The 16548-nt window shown below is 41.7% G+C and overlaps 1 protein-coding gene across 1 annotated transcript in view; it reads left to right on the top strand.

Moving 5' to 3' along the window:
• The window catches only part of ERBIN (erbb2 interacting protein), a 349377-nt gene that overhangs the window by 80464 nt on the left and 252365 nt on the right, over positions 1-16548 (top strand). The window contains exon 2 of the mRNA XM_089653472.1: positions 10953-11061. The gene's annotated coding sequence lies outside the window, so the exon portion shown is untranslated. The remainder of the gene's footprint in view (positions 1-10952; positions 11062-16548) is intronic.

The following is a 16548-nucleotide window of genomic DNA, read 5'->3' on the forward strand; positions in this document are numbered from 1 at the left end:
CCTTTTTATATTGTAGCTGTGCAGTAGATCCATGGGCTCTTACATAGACCACATAACAGTTCATGCTACATTGCAAGCAGATAGCATTGTGATTGGTGCAGCCTTCCAGCATTGACCTTTTTCTTTTGATATACTTCCTCTAGTTCCTATGAACTTTAAGCATAATGGACTCCCAGTCTTCAACCATGACAATGCCCACAGTTACCCTTCCAAACACAACCCCCAGGAAAGAGGAGGATGGTGCTGACTTACGGGAGGAGAGGGAGCTATAACAATTGGGACAGGTCCATCCAATTGAATACTCTACTCCTTGCTGGCTAGCTGGCAGAATCAGTGGCCTTTCATACACACATATGGGATTGAGTAACTGAGTACTTTTAATTCTAAATGTCTAGTTTTAGGAAGAGTTAAAACTTCCTTACCTTCCCACACTGATGACTTAATAATATGCTATATGTCAGTCTAACTAATTTTTGGCCGGAGGGTGTCAAGTATCGGCTAGTCCCTTCCTTCCCAGCCAAGCCTGCCCCTTTTCATTATTTGAATTTCGGTTCTTTAGTTCTGCAGGTTCAGCATCATATGTGGGAGTTACCACATATATACAGCACCCTGCTGACCTCTCCCACCAGTCATGATCTGCCTGCATTGCATAGAGAAGTACAAAAACATAGTGATATCACTTGGCGAAAAAAAGGTATGTAATTAAAATGGGTTTTATTTATTAAGCACATAACTTGTTATGGGGTCAAGGAGGAACTAGAAGATAATATATGAGGATATTAAACTTCAGTTTCAATCTTTCCATGCACATGCAACTGATTTTACCAAACAAGCAGTGCATTCAGATAATGCATTGCACATGTCTCCTAAAATAATAGATATGGAGTGATTATAATGGCTGAAAGTGTATGTTATTGTAGACAGATTTTCCAATTTGTTGGCAGCAGACTATACTTTCCAAAGAAATGGGTGCACAATGTTATTTTTCTAGACCAAAGGTTTATTCAGCAAAACGGAAGTACAATACATTCAGACATCAAAGCGAAGAACCTTGTTGGCAATGGATGACATTGTTCTCCAGAAAAAAGGGACAAAGTTTGTCACTGTTTGTTCTGCTAGGACCCATCAGCCAAGCTGGAGAGATTACTGCAAGATGGTGCCTTCATGGAGCGTACATCAGATTTTGTTGTTGAAAGCCCAGTACTTGTAGATTATCGTGAGAGATTTAAATTGCCAAAAACAAATATACACTCACCCACTTTATAAGGTACACCTTGCTAGTACCAGGTTGGACCCTCTTTTGCCTTCAAAACTGCCTTAATTCTTCATGGCAAAGATTCATCAAGGTATTGGAAACATTCCTCAAAGATTTTGGTCCATATTGATATGACAGCATCGCATAGTTGCTGCAGATTTCTCAGCTGCACATCCATGATGCGAATTTCCCCTTTCCATCACATCTCAAAGGTTGTTCTATTTGATTGGGATCTGGTGACTCTGGAGGCCATTGGAGTACAGTGACCTCATTGTCATGTTCAAGAAACCAGTTTGATAGCATTTGAGCCTTGTGACATGGTGCATTATCATGCTGGAAGTAGCCATCAGAAGATGAGCACACCGTAGTCATAAAAGGATGGACATGGTCAGCAACAATACTCGGGTAGGCCGTGACATTTAAACTATGCTCAATTGGTACTAAGGGGCCCAAAGTGTGCCAAGGAAATATCCCCCACACCATTACACCACCACCAGCCTGAACCAGTGATACAAGGCAGGATGGATCCATGCTTTCATATTGCTTACGCCAGCTTCTGAACCTACCATCTGAATGTCGCAGCTGAAATTGAGACTCGTCAGACCAGGCAACGTTTTTCCAATCTTCTCTTGTCCAATTTTGGTGAGCCTGTTTGAATTGTAGGCACTGTTTCCTGTTCTTAGCTGACAGGCGTGGCACTCGGTATGGCCTTCTGCTGCTCTAGCCCATCTGCTTCAAGGTTCAACGTGTTGTGTGTTCAGAGATGGTATTCTGAATACCTTGGTTGTAATGAGTGGTTATTTGAATTACTGTTGCCGTTCTATCATCTCAAACCATTTTGCCCATTTTCTCTTCAGACATCAACAAGGCATTTTCATTCACACAACTGTCGCTCACTGGATATTTTCTCTTTTTTGGACCATTCTCTGTAAACCCTAGAGATGGTTGTGTGTGAAAATCCCACTAGATCAGCAGTTTTTAAAATACTCAGATCCTCCCGTCTGGCACCAACAACCATGACACAGTCAAAGCCACCTAAATCCCCTTTCATCCCCATTCTGATGCTCGGTTTGAACTTTAACAAGTCGTCTTTGTAGCAGTCATGCCCACAGAGATGGATGCGGTTCAACCATTTTGCTCCAAACCCTCCATTTTGTAGATCCTTCTCCCCCTCTTGGATCATCCCCCTCCCTCTCTGAGAGCCACAGTGACATTTGGTCGGTGTGTGTGTTGGAAGTGTCACAGGCAGGCCAGGGCACAGCAGAGAGCTCCGAGCTATAAAACATCTCTGAGCTGGGTGCCGGGCGGTCTGAGAAGCTGAGCAATCTGGCACCTCGTAAAAGGATAACCCAATCCTTCCCCTGAGTTCAAAGACATTCCAGAGAAACCTCTAGTAAGAAACTAGAGAACGCTTTTGAAATCCATTTTTCCCTTATGTCTCATATCTTGGAATATGAGAGACTTGCATAAAAACCAGGCATGTCTTCAGATTGCTCACGATCAGACAAATCGTTTGGTAGGTCACACTCCCTGGCTGGAATACATAGGAAAGCAGAAAATTACATCTCTTGAACCCTTCAAGTATGTATTTCATATCGAACCGTTCCTCAGATGCATCTGCATATTAATCTACCCGCAGGTATAATGGTACTTGTGTCTAGGAAAAGTTATGAGCCAAAATATGAGCTAGGAGAGATTTTGGTTCTAGTTTGGGTCTCCGCCCAGACACCCCTCCCCAAATGAGGCATTTGTACTTGGCTCCAGAGACATCCCCTGCTGGGGGACTACAAAATAGTCTGCCAGGCCTAACAGTGGAAGTTGAAGAATTCTCCCTTTTAACATCAGAACCAACTTGGGAGACAGTGCCCTTTTGCTCTGAAACCTGATCTGCTTAACCCACGGCTGATTGGCAAGTACTTTAACCTCCTTTCTGTTACCCTTTGCTGTGCTATTGTTTTCCATATATATATATATATATATATATATATATATATATATATATATATATATATATATATATATATATATGTTACATCTTTTTTCTGTAAATATTTTTATTGCACCCTTTTGACCTTTTTAGTAATAAATCTTTCTTTCTGAAAGTGCTGAACTGTTTCTAACGCTCCATATTGCAATTTACGAATTCCTGCCTCTAAAAGAGCGCTACTGTGTGTGTTTTTTAACCCTCTGTATAACCTGTCTACGGTGACAGTGGTATACAGACGATTATCCAATCATCATAGTGTTATTGCTGATATTGCCGAGTTTCCTCTTTCTCTGTACAAAAAAGAGGTGGTGGCAGTGTGAAGGGTTAATTGCGTAATTACCCTGACCCAGTAACAATCGCATTCAGGCTGCCGGTACATCGATTTGTGGTCCATTAGCTGGAAAATCGTTGTGCAGGGTACAGCTGGGCATGGCATTGTTATGCACATGACATCATGGTTTTAGATTGGCTAGTCCTTCGGTCACAAGTTTGGTGAGAAGGGCTGGGGTCTGGCGCGCGATCGTCCGTCTTCACCACATCTAGATGCCTAAATGCATTCAGTTGCTGCCATGTAATTGGCTGATTAGCAATTTGTGTTACTAAGCACTTGACCAGGTGTACCTAATAATAAAATGGCCGGTGAGTGTAAATGAAACTGTTCACAACAATTCTACTGAGCTCTTCTTATCCCTGATGCTTAGCCTCATCCCAGCATTAACTCCCTAACCCTTAATACCTAACAAAAATTTGTCATTCAAGTATATACATATTCCTAATAAATTGTAAATGAGCTTTAAAGCAAGAACATACTGACCACTGTAGCTTTGGGCACTGTAGAGACATGTGTCCTCAAAATTCACATCAAGCAGTCTTTCTCTCAGCAGCTCGTCTCTCATCTCACTCTGCTACCCCTCATAGGAGTGACTCAAAACATAGAGGTGTTTTGAAGAGCGAGCAGGCTGGAACGGGGGGGGGGGGGGGGGGGAGGGGTACAAAGAGTGATTGGATTGCCTTTTGCTGTACATTTTGGGGATGAATTGCTCTAAAGTACCTGCAGGTACCGTGGTCAGTGTGGGGTGTTTTTTTTAACATGTTCGTTTACTGTTTGTTAAAGCAGATACTGAATAAAAAATGCAAAGTCCATCTAACTGTAAATCCCCACTCACCATGTAAAAAAGTAGCATTAAGTTACACAATAGGAGAACAAGAAGCAAAAATACACTTACTGTACACTGCCTGTAGGCGACGGTGATAGAACAAGCCTACAGGCGTGTGAGGTCAGCTTTCCCAGGATCTCCCTGTTTTCTTTTTACACATGTAGGGGGTGGGATTGTCCATAGCCTAGGCTAACTTTAAATTAGGACACCAGTTTGCTCCAGAGGTTGCTCAGGGTTGTAAGGGGGGGGGGGGGGATCATCCCACTGACAATCAAGCCTTGAGAACGGAAAGCCTACTCTATACATGCACAAATAGAAAGTAACACTGTGCAGTCAAATGTAGATTTGTGGAATATGAAATTTCCAAGCTACAGTTAAACTAAATTTTTTCTTTGCAAAATAATAGGATTTATCTTGGCAATGAATTGTGTTTTCCTAAGTGATGGCCCCAGAGCTTCTGACATCAAACACAACAGCCGGCCAGACCCTGCAGGGAAAGTTTATTCAGTTAATTAATAATTTTGGCTGTCCTGCAAAAGACTTTTAAATGTTCAGTGTATCAGGTAGGGATTAAAAGAATATGTTGTTGTCATAAAGCACTTTGTGTAACATTTGCAGGCTGTTGTGTTCTTTTTTTTCTCCCTTTTCATTGATAGAAAATAGCTGTGACCTGTTTGAACTCCTTACAGTATTGTTGCTGGTTATTTCAGTTACACCCCACCCAGAATAATAATACTCTGTTCCCCAGGGCTTTTCAACGGCCTCGGAACTTCTAAGGCACTGCTTGTCAACTTTCATTGGATCTTTTTATTTATTCATTTCTTTAATTATTTTTTGTAATATTAAATTCAGCCACCACAAGGTTCACCTCCATTTGCATATCAGGTTATGCTACCTGCTGAGTGATGCTGTGCTCAGGGGAGGCATGCGCATTGCAGGCTATTTATTTTATTTATTTATTACAGGTCGTTATGTAAAGCGCTACGCAAATTGACGGAGCTATATAACAATTGTGCATTCACATCAGTCCCTAACCCTCGAGGGGTGTAGAATCTAAGGTCCCTAACTCACATTCATACATACACATACTAGGGCCAATTTACACAGGGGCCAATTAACCTACCAGCATGTCTTTGAAGTGTGGGAGAAAACTGGAGTACCCGGAGGAAACCCACGCAAGCACAGGGAGAACATGCAAACTCCAGGCAGGTGGTGCCGTGGTTGGGATTCAAACCAACGACCCTAGTACTGCTAAGCGGAAGTGCTAACCATATGCTTTGGTCTGTGCTTGGGGGTATGCATGCACATTCATTTCTTTCCAGAAATTTTTAAGCCTGTTTTTTTCTGGAAAGAAATGAAAACTTTAAGAGAAATTGTAAAAAAAAAAAGAAACGGTGCCAGTAGTCTTACAAACTGAAAGTAATTTTATTATGCTGCAATTTGCGGCTTTGCTCTCAGCAGCAAATTGCACTGTGGAAATGTTTCCAAACTCTAGACCAGGGTTTCTTAACCTTTTGAGAAACTTCTGGCAAAAAGTCTGAGATCTCGAGGAACCCTGAAATAATTTTCATATGTACAACTCATGGAACATTGATGTGATCAACGAGCTGTACATATAACAACCATTATTCTTCGAGCATTAAACAATGGAATAAATATTAAAACTTACCTCCTTAACCACTTTCCCTCCTGAGGATTTATCCCCCTTCCTGACCAGGCCATTTTTTGTGTTACGGCGCTGCGTTATTTTAACTGACAATTGCGCGGTCATGGAACGCTGCATCCAAATTAAATTTACGTCATTTCTTCCCCAGGAATTGAGCTTTCTGTCGGTGGTATTTGATCGCCTGAGTAGTTTTTTATTTTTTGCGCTATAAGAACAAAAGCCCGACAATTTTGAGAAAAAAAAACAATATTTTTGACTTTTTGCTACTAAACATGTCCAGTAAGAAATTTAAAAAAAAAAACCAGATTTTGTCATAAATTTACACCAAAATGTATTCTGCTACATATCTTTGCTAAAAAAGAAAATCCCAATATGTGTAAATTTAATTGGTTTACATGAAAGTTATAGCGTTTACAAATGGCGGTATACTGAAATTAAAAAAAAAAAATTAATTTTAAAAACTGACACTGTACTAATGGCACTGGGCAGGAAGGGGTTAACATGAGGGGCACTCAAAGGGTTAACTGTGTGCAGTGAGTGTTTTACTTGGAGGCCTTGTCAATGTGCTTCACTGTAATCGCACTGCCCTGGATGCTAGTGCTTTGTTAGTAAACAAAACAGTCCTTGTTGGAGATCTGCAGAAATCACCGGGCGCCAGCGAGTAATTACCGGCCACAGCCATGAACGGCGGCGCGGGTAGGGCGCGTGCTCCCTATCCAGAAATGCACACACACGCAAGAAAAAAAATATGTGAACCCCTTGGGATTACGTGGAGTTTTGCATGAATTGGGCATAAAATGTGCTCTGAACGTCATCTAAGTCACAACAATAGAAGAACAGTCTGCTGAACATAATACTACACAAACATTAGATGTTGCCATGGTTTAATTGCACATAACATGTAAACATTCACAGTGCAGGGAGGAAAAGGTATGTGAGGCCCTAGCTTAATGACTTCTCCCAGAGCTAATTGGAGCCAGGAGTGAGCCAACCTTGACTCCAATCAGTGTGATAATATTGGATGTGTTGCTGACAGCTGTCCTGCCCTTAAACACATACCTGTTTTGGGTTTACTGGTTTCAAGAAGCACTGTCTGTGAACCATGCCTCGCAGAAAAGAGCTCTCAGAAGACCTACGATCAAGAATTGTTGACTTGCATGAACCTTGAAAGGGTTACAAAAGTATCTCCAAAAGCCTTGATGTTCATGTGTCCACGGTAAGACAGACTGTCTACAAATGGAGAAACTTTAGCACTGTTGCTACTCTCCCTAGGCGTGGTCATCCTGTAAAAATGACTGCAGGAGCACAGCGCAGAATGCTGCATGAGGTAAAGAAGAACCTAGAGTGTCAGCTAAAGACCTACAGAAATTTCTGGCACATGCTAACATTTTTGTTGACACATCTACAATAAGGAACACCTACAATAAGGAACAGATTAAACAAGAATGGAGTACATGGGAGGACACCACGGAGGAAGCCATTGCTGTCCAAAAAGAATATTGCAGCACGTTTGAAGTTTGCAAAAGAGCACCTGGATGTTCCACAGCACTACTGGCAAAATATACTGTGGACAGATGACACCAAGATTGAGTTGTTTGGGAAGAACACAACACTATGTGTGGAGAAAAAAAAGGCACAGCACACCAACATCAAAACCTCATCCCCACTGTAAAACATGGCGGCGGGAGCATCATGGTTTGGGGCTGCTTTGCTGCCTTTGGGCCTGGACGGATTGTTGTCATTGATGGGAAAATGAACTCCAGAGTTTATCAAGACATTTTGCAGAAAAACATATGACCGTCTGTCCGCCAACTGAAGCTCCGCAGAGGATGGGTGATGCAACAGGACAATGACCCAAAGCATACAAGTAATTCAACAAAACAATTGCTGCAACAGCACAGAATACACCTTCTGGAGTGGCCCAGTCAGAGTCCTGACCTCAACCCAATTGAAATGCTGTGGCATGACTTTAATAGAGCGATTCACACCAGACATCCCAAGAATATTGCTACACTGAAACAGTTTTGTGAAGAGGAGTGGTCCAAAATGACTCCAGATCGTTGTGCAGGTCTGATCTGCAACTACAGGAAACATTTGTTGAGGTTATTGCTGCCAAAGGAGGGTCAACCAGTTAAGTCCAAAGGTTCACATACTTTTTCCTCCCTGCACTGTGAATGTTTACATGTTATGTGCAATTAAACCATGGCAACATCTAATGTTTGTGTCTTATTATGTTCAGCAGACTGTGTTCTTCTATTGTTGTGACTTAGATGACGTTCAGAGCACATTTTATGCCCAATTCATGCAAAACTCCACGTAATCTCAAGGGGTTCACATACTTTTTTCGTGTGTGTGTGTGTGATTTTGCGCACTGTAGCAGTATTTCTGGGTCAAACTTCAGATAAGCAGTGTACAGGGGGGCCAGGAGAGAACAGTATATGGGGTCCAGTGTGAATGAGGACTAAGAGCTCTTCTCTGTAAGGGAACTGTGTGTGTGTTTTTTTTTGTTTTTTAGAGACTGACGGAGTCTCCCTAAAGCAATACTTTATTCTTTCAATCAGCATAACTATTTTTAATTCCTATGCTGCGTTTGTTTTTACATTTCTTCAGTTGTTTCCTGGTTTCACTCCCCCAAATGCTGTCATACATCCCAGGTGTCTTCATAGGCATTCTTTTCTTTCATTTGGTGGTGGGGATTTCAGCTAAGCATGCCCTTCTAAAAGTACCCACTGCTTTTGCGGCTGTTGGCTTGTAGTTCTCTATGAACTACCAAGGCGCTGTTTGAGCTTTTTAGTTTTGTTCATTGAGCTTCCTGTCATTGTGTAACTGCCTGCTCATATCAGAGTTATGTATCAAAGGTGAACTTATCCTTTAAGTCCCACTTTAACCGCCTCCCACCTGCCAAATAAGGAAATGACGGGGGCGGGCGGTGGCTCTCGTTCTGGGAGGACATCATATGACGTCCTCCCACTCTCTCTACTCATGAGCACCCCCATGGGCACGAGGCGCAGTGATCGGCGGTGCGCTTTGTCCCTGGGACACAGCGGATCACTGATCACATTAAAGGGCCAATGACATTGACTCTCTCATGTGATCAGCTGTGTCCAATTACAACTGATTGCATGTAAACAAGGAAATGTCAGTTATCGGCAGTCCTCTCCTCACACTGACAGCGCGTGAGAAGAGGAGAGACGGTAATTGGCATTGCTCAGAGGGGACATCTACTGTGATCATCAGGGCACTGATTATCGGTTCCCTGATGATCAGTGTAGCCCCATCAGTGCCACCTGTCGGTGCCCATCAATGCCACATACAAGTGCACATCAAAGCCACATATCTGTGCACATATCAGTGCCTACCAGTGCACATTAATGCCACATATCAGTGCCCATCAGAGCTGCCTTTCAGTGCCAGTCAGTTCCGCCTGTCAGTGCCATATATGAGTGCTGCCTGTCAGTGCCCATTGGTGATGCCTGTCAATGCCCATCAGTGCCGCCTATCAGTCCCCTTTCACTACAGCCTCATTAGTGCACATCAGTGAAAATTTTCAGTCTTTTTTACTTTGTTTAGTAAAAAACAAAAAACCCATAGGTGAATAAATACCACCAAAAGAAAGCTGTATATGTCTCAAAAAAAGATAAAAATGTTGTTTGTGTGCAGTATTGCATGACCGTGCAATTGTCATTCAAAATGCGACAGCGCTGAAAATTGAACTGGGCAGGAAGGGGGTAAAAGTGCCCAGTAGAACTTTAAGCAATACATAGGAACTGCTGCTTCATATCTTGCATTGATGAGAGGCTGTTAGCCCAGAAAAGCTGGATATACAGTCCTTACATATTATACTTTGTAATGTCTATAATTTTAATTCACTGACAGTACAGTCTGTTGCATGTGAACAGTTTTGACTGGCCATGGTCATGCATTTGTCAGTCAAGTCTGATAAAGACTGTCATTATTGAAATTCAGTGACAGAATTGGTTGCTGTGCTTTTTGTGCTTGCTATTATTGATCAAATAGATTTTTCCTGTTTTGTAAGTGTTTTACTGTTTACACATTGAACTGCTTTTCTGACATAAAATTGCCTCCCTGAAAATAGAACTGAAATTAAAATCTTTTTTTCCAATTTTTTTTATTTTTTTTGCAATAAAGTATGAACTACATGTTTACTGATTGTTGTGGTGTATTCTCTAAAGTGTTTACCACTCTTGAGCCACCAGAACAGCATATGATGGAAGTAAATGCTAGAAACTAGGCAATCTTCCACCCATGAGTTTCTTGAGATAAGGCCAGAGTCAGGGTTGTCTGTTCGGTATATAAAATGATCGTGGATGCTGATGGTTTTTTAATGGAAGGCCTGTAGGGCTGTCATTGCTGGCCTCTCTATCTGGAAATGCTGTTTGTACACCTGACATCCTTCTTTTTTGCTTCTGGTCCATGACCAGAAACAAGAATGCAAATTAGGACATTCGATTATTTGTAGGCTTTCCTGATCTGCGTAATTTTTTCCAAGTGAGATGTAAAGGCTTTTGCTAGGGCAGGGGTGTCAAACCGGCGGCACTCCAGCTGTTGCAAAACTACAAGTTCCATCATACCTTTGCCTTTGGGAGTCATGCTTGTAGCTGTCAATATTGCAATGTCTCATGGGACTTGTAGTTTGGCAACAGTTGAAGGGCCGCCAGTTTGACACCCGTGTACTAGGGGGTCAGCATAACTGCCAGGCAACTAGCATTTTCAGAAAGAGTTCAGTATAAGGCACAATCTTTTTTTTTTTTTTTTTTTCTCATTATGGTTGTCCAATAAGATATTATTTTTTTTTTAATTCCTGTTTGTATCGACCTTTGGAGTGGGAAGTCTATTAACCTGAATATTTATGTTTTGATCAATTAGGTCCTTGGCTCAGCACTGGGTTTGTCAACGGATGCCTGAATTTCAAGAATAGATTTTTGCTGTCAGGCTGACAAGCAGAGAGGACGCCAGGAAAGGGACGTGTTATCGGGTAAGTGACGGGCCCATTTGAGGCAAAGCACTTTGTTTCCTCATTTATGATTTATTGGTCATGTGACAATTTTTGGGTTGTGCTGGTTAGTTAACACTCATAACATAGCTTTAATGGCACACCACCTAGAACTTGTGTAATAGTATATTACGTGACCTTTTAACGGGTTCCTTGTATCAGTATAACAGTGCAGCCTTACACTAATTCTCCTGTGTTATATGGTGTCTGGCAAAGGGTTGGATGACCTACACCACAAACTGACACAGGCTTTTAAACCTTTTACTTGCCAGTGATGGTGCTGACTATATACTTTTGATGGTCAGATCACTTACAGTATGTTTGTGTTTATACTACATCTTTTATTTGCATTCTGCTGTCCTCTTAATGTCTCCACATACTCTTCTTTAAAGCACTGAATGATCTTCTACATGATATAGGGCAGATATCAGGAAAGAGACATGAGAGAAATGGAAAAAAAAATCACATTTTTGCAAATTGTTCATCCCTTTGCTTACCCCCTTTTGTTGGATGAAAAGTGATCCGTTGTCTTGCTGTCATTGGGATGGTAAGAGAAAACTTTTGCAACAGAGGTAAAAACAACAAAAATCACCTTTTGAAGAGTTATGGTAACTCATATTTATATTGAAAGCTGTGTCCCTGTTGTCTCCTGTTCAGACTTAATGGAGATGCCCACTCACCTCTGTGCTGCAGCATTGGTGTGATGCTGCAGCTGGCCCACCTCGGCTCTAAGCCCAAGATCTGAGAGTTTACATGTCTGCCGATTGCTAATTTCTTAGCCTGTTTTGGAGCAGAGTGCAGTGGTTGTTGATCAGTGCTCTCCACTCTGCTCATCCTTTGTCAGGTTGGAGAGAACTGTCTTTGGCACTGAGAGCCAGGGCCAACTGTCAATCAGGCACCTGGGAGAATCCCAACAATATTGTCAGGATCATTCCAAAGCCTGGAGCGGCTCTGCCATGTCAACTGACAGTGGTCAATAGCCTCCTATAAGCTGACTCTGGGTCACAGGAGAGCAAGATTAAGTGCCCTCCTGTTACCCAGAAGAGAAATATGGCCAAAAAGCTTTGGCCATACTTTTTCTTTTAAAGCTGAATTCTAAGAATTATCTGTACTGCATACTTACATTGGTCCTGCTTGGTACAAAGTATGCATATCTCATACCTGAGATCTGGTGGGTCACCACCCCTCTTCTCCACCTCATCCAGTCAATGGGTCCAAGGAGTTCTATAAAGGCAGCAGTTCTGCCTCCTGGTCTTCACTGTGCAGGCGGGAAGCCATACGCACAGAACCTGAGCAGAACCAGCAACACTGCGGTTATCCCTGTAGCAGCACCAACTACTACAGTGATTTCAGCTTCCCAAGATTCCCATCAGGCATGAGATTTGCATATGTTACATTGTGTCAAGCTGGAACAATGTAAGTACACAATACAGATAATTCCTGGAGTTCGGCTTTAAAGTTTATTAAAGAATTAGTGGTTGGAAGCTTTTAGCACCTAGCAGTGTGCAGGCTCTTCTGGCAGTCAGCATTTTGTAATGGATGTGATGGGTAAAGATGCAGATATAAGTGGCCATCATTTTTGGAATGTTGATTTGTGGTGCTGTTCAGAGGAAAATATCGATTTGCTTTTGTTTAGTGATGTCAGCAACTCCGCAACTTACATTCCTATTTTACTTTTTAATTAGCCCATAGTTCTCCGTTACAAGAATACATTTGTCCTGTACAGTATTTTGGTAGGAATCCTCTAACCCAGTGAAGGGTTCCCAGCAGCTCTCTTTTGATCATTATTATATTTATACAGTAGATTATTAAGAAATCCATTATAGTGTGTTTTTTTTTGTTCTTTAAACTGGATAACTTCTTGAATTTTGCATTCCAGCAGTGTGCAAACCTATCATTTTTTATTTGTGTCCCAAATTATTTCTGGATGGTGTATATTTAGTATCAATGAAAAGCACAGATGTTCTGTAACCTACTTATGGAGCGTAATTGATGACTGTTTCCAAGCACTATCATTTATTTCTGTTTTTTTGTACGATGCACATCAGGAAAGTAACCGGAAAGAAGGTTTCATAGAACAGTGCTCACCTGTACATTTAGTAGTGTGCGGTGTCTTTTTCCAGTATAGATTGTAGTACAGAATGTCTGGGCAACCATAAACAATGTATTTGAAATGTATGTCCAGCCAAAACCTTTATTTTTAGTTTTTGATACAGTAAGGAAGGATTAGAATGCCTAATGGGCTTTCATTGCTTTTAAGGGCTCCGTTCATTCACATGGTCATCCTACGTTTGACTTATTTAAATGCAGGAGAAATTTTATGGGCAGTATAAACATACTTTATGCTTCCCGGATCAAGTTCTCCTATGTTTAAATGTACTTGCCATTACGAGCACTTAAATGTTTAAATTTATACTTAGCGCACGTGACTGCAGATGTATGTTGTGAACAGGGCACACAGAAAATTGTTTTCTGTGTGCATCTGTGTTGATTTGCGCTTATTATTATTTGTTATACAGGCTTTATTTATATAGCACCAGAAAAAAGGAGGGAGACATATCAGTACGGCTTAACATACATGGTGGGATTGAGTCCTTTACAAGCATTTGGAAATGTCAGATATATAGATGTGCAGCTCAGCCTGTAGGAGATGCTGATCCTTTGTCCAGGGAGGGAGGGAGCTCATCTAAGCTCCGAACGTAATGTGAATGAGCAGTGTGTCCCAAAAACCGCACACCAAAGCAAGCCCACTGTGTTGAAGTGAATGGCAGGCTCAGCCTGGACTTCTGCCAGGCCATGCACCCAGCGCGTTTCACTCCGTGGGGCACAGGGAAATGCGTTGTGGGCGTGGCCTGGTGGGAGTTTGGGCTGAGACTGCTGTTCACTTGCTGGTTCATAAACAGATGTATGTCATTTGTCAGTTTGAATGAGGCCTAATGCTGGGTACACACAGGAATTTTTTTTTTTTTCAATCCAATGGGCTGAATGAAAAAAAACTTGCAGGTCGCAGTACTAATACATCCAATGTTAGTGCGAGGATCTCCCCGCTGAACTATTGTGTTCTGACAGTGGCCCTGCCCCCTGCCATTACAAACTGATCAGCACTCACAGCCATTGGCTGCCAGTGCTGATTGGGTTTCCAGCATGCCTGTTCGACAGAAGCTGGTCGTGTAGCTGTACACATGGGCCAAAAGTCAGCTGGTTCCTGCCAAACTGACCATTTGCTCTGATATATGGCCTATGTGTACCCAGCTTTAGAGAAATTTAAGCTGGCTATACATGGATAGAAATCTGGCCAATTACTGTCAATCAAGAAAATTCAAGCTTTGGGTTGCCCTCTTGACACCACCCGGCTCAACAAGCTTTGTGAAATCATAGGAGCCTGGAGTAACAGTCATCTGAACAGTGACGGCAGCCAATCGGCTGCACTTACTGTCCGAGTTTTCTTACAGGTACATGATGCCGGCTGTCAGAACACAGTAGCAGCCAAGTGAGATCCGTTTTGGTATGGATGGGGAAAATCTATGGATTTTGGTCATTCAGCCGATAAATCTGTACATGTTTGATGAAAGAGTATGTGAGGGTAAAGTTGGCCAGAGAGGATTTTAGGGAAAATCTCCAATAGCTACAAAACAAATAAAATAGTGATGGGTCTGTTAGGCTTTTCTTACTCTGTTTCTATTTTTGTTGCTGTTGCAGATTTTTCCTCATTCCTTCTCTGGTATCGGGGGAATTTCAATAACAAAGCCCTAGATGGTACCTTTGCATGCCATTCATTTTGCCTTTTAAATGAGGAATATGACCAAAGCTTTTTGGGTCATATTGCTATCAGGGGTCACAGGAGTTCACTTACTTTTACACTCCTGTGATCCCGAATCAGCCGACAGCAGACTATAACCAGCAGACATTGCAGAGTTGCTCTAGACTTTGGTAGTCTCTCCGCAAAATTGCTGGGATCCACTCAGGTTGCAGTGCAATTCCAAAATTGCTGCATGGAAGACTTTTGGTACGGTGCGATTTGAGGCTATTAAAAATGAATGGGTTCAGATTGCACCGCACTGAATCGCATGTGAATTGCACAGGAATGTGATGCACATTCCTGTGTGTTTCATATGTGAGTCATAGTGGGAACCAAGTCTAAAGGCCAGTTCACACCAGCGGCTGCATTAGAATGCAACCACTGGTGTGCAGTGTGATGACACAGCAATGCTGATATGCAGATCCAAGTACATTGCATGGTCTACTTTTTTTTTTTTTTTTCGTGTGCACACTTATTTATTTATTTCAGGTACTTCTACAGCGCCGTCAATTTACGCAGCACTTTACATATATATTGTACATTCACATCAGTCCCTAATTCTCAAAGGGGTGTACAATCTAAGGTCCCTAACTCACATTCATACATACTCATACTAGGGCCAATTTAGACAGGATCCAATTCACCTACCAGCAAGTCTTTGGAGCCAATTCACCTACCAGCACAAATTCTAATGTATGTGTATCTTTTTTCTTCTCTCGTACATCTGTAAAGATCAGTCTTTCTCCCAAGTGCAATAAATAAATATACTATTGTTTATAGGGCTTGCAAGGGAATTCTCGGCCTGTATTGCCCTTCACAAATCTGCAAGCACATTATTCTAAATAAATATTACATGAAGATTTCTAATCCCTGCCTTGTCTGGAAATGATTATTTCAGTGTGTTAAACGTGAATAGTCCTCCAGCTAGCCGGTTCACTTCCCCAGGTTAGCTGGATCTCAGAAGCCTGTCAAATGTCTAGCAAGGCGTATCTGATGAAGATGTGTCCTGAAACGGAGGCCTGCTGAATTTTTTACACCTGTGAAGACTCTTCTGTTAACTCCTAAGGCTTCTCCAGTAATGTACTGCGCTGATTGTTAAGTTTCTGCATTTCAAAGTAATTCATTCCAGTCCTTTGGCCTTTATCTGGGGAAGAGCTGCACAGCTTACAGCACATAGCAGATCTATCTTCCTGGAGAGGATGGAAATAGGTAATGAAGAGGAGCTTATACAGAGCCGTGCTCTATTGAAATCACACAGTAAAACCTTTCCGCTGGTCTCTTATGGCACATTCCAGTGTAATGAAATCGCCATTTGACAAGCTTTATGTATAATTTAAGAGAATGGAAAAAAAAAACATTTAAAAGTCTTGAGAAATAGCAATGAATCCACAATATAAACTGTAAACTATTTACAGAATGAGCTGCATTATGATCCTGTACATATACTCTTGTGCGGCAATTTTGCAGCATGTTCTACCAACACTGACTGTGTTGTGATCAAATATATAGTAAATGACTTGACCATGCTTTCATCAGTCATGCACCGCCAATGCAGTGAATCTATAATGTTCAGTTTTGTAATATTATATCTACTCACAAATCTGTTCCATGTGATTTACTCCTTTAAAGTGCATTAGGCCTAATTAAACCTCAGCTAAATAAATTCCAAG

The sequence above is a fragment of the Staurois parvus genome, unplaced genomic scaffold (assembly GCF_062004578.1).
Source record: "Staurois parvus isolate SC_StPar_1 unplaced genomic scaffold, SC_StPar_1.0 ptg000714l, whole genome shotgun sequence".
NCBI classification, from domain to species: Eukaryota; Metazoa; Chordata; class Amphibia; order Anura; family Ranidae; genus Staurois; species Staurois parvus.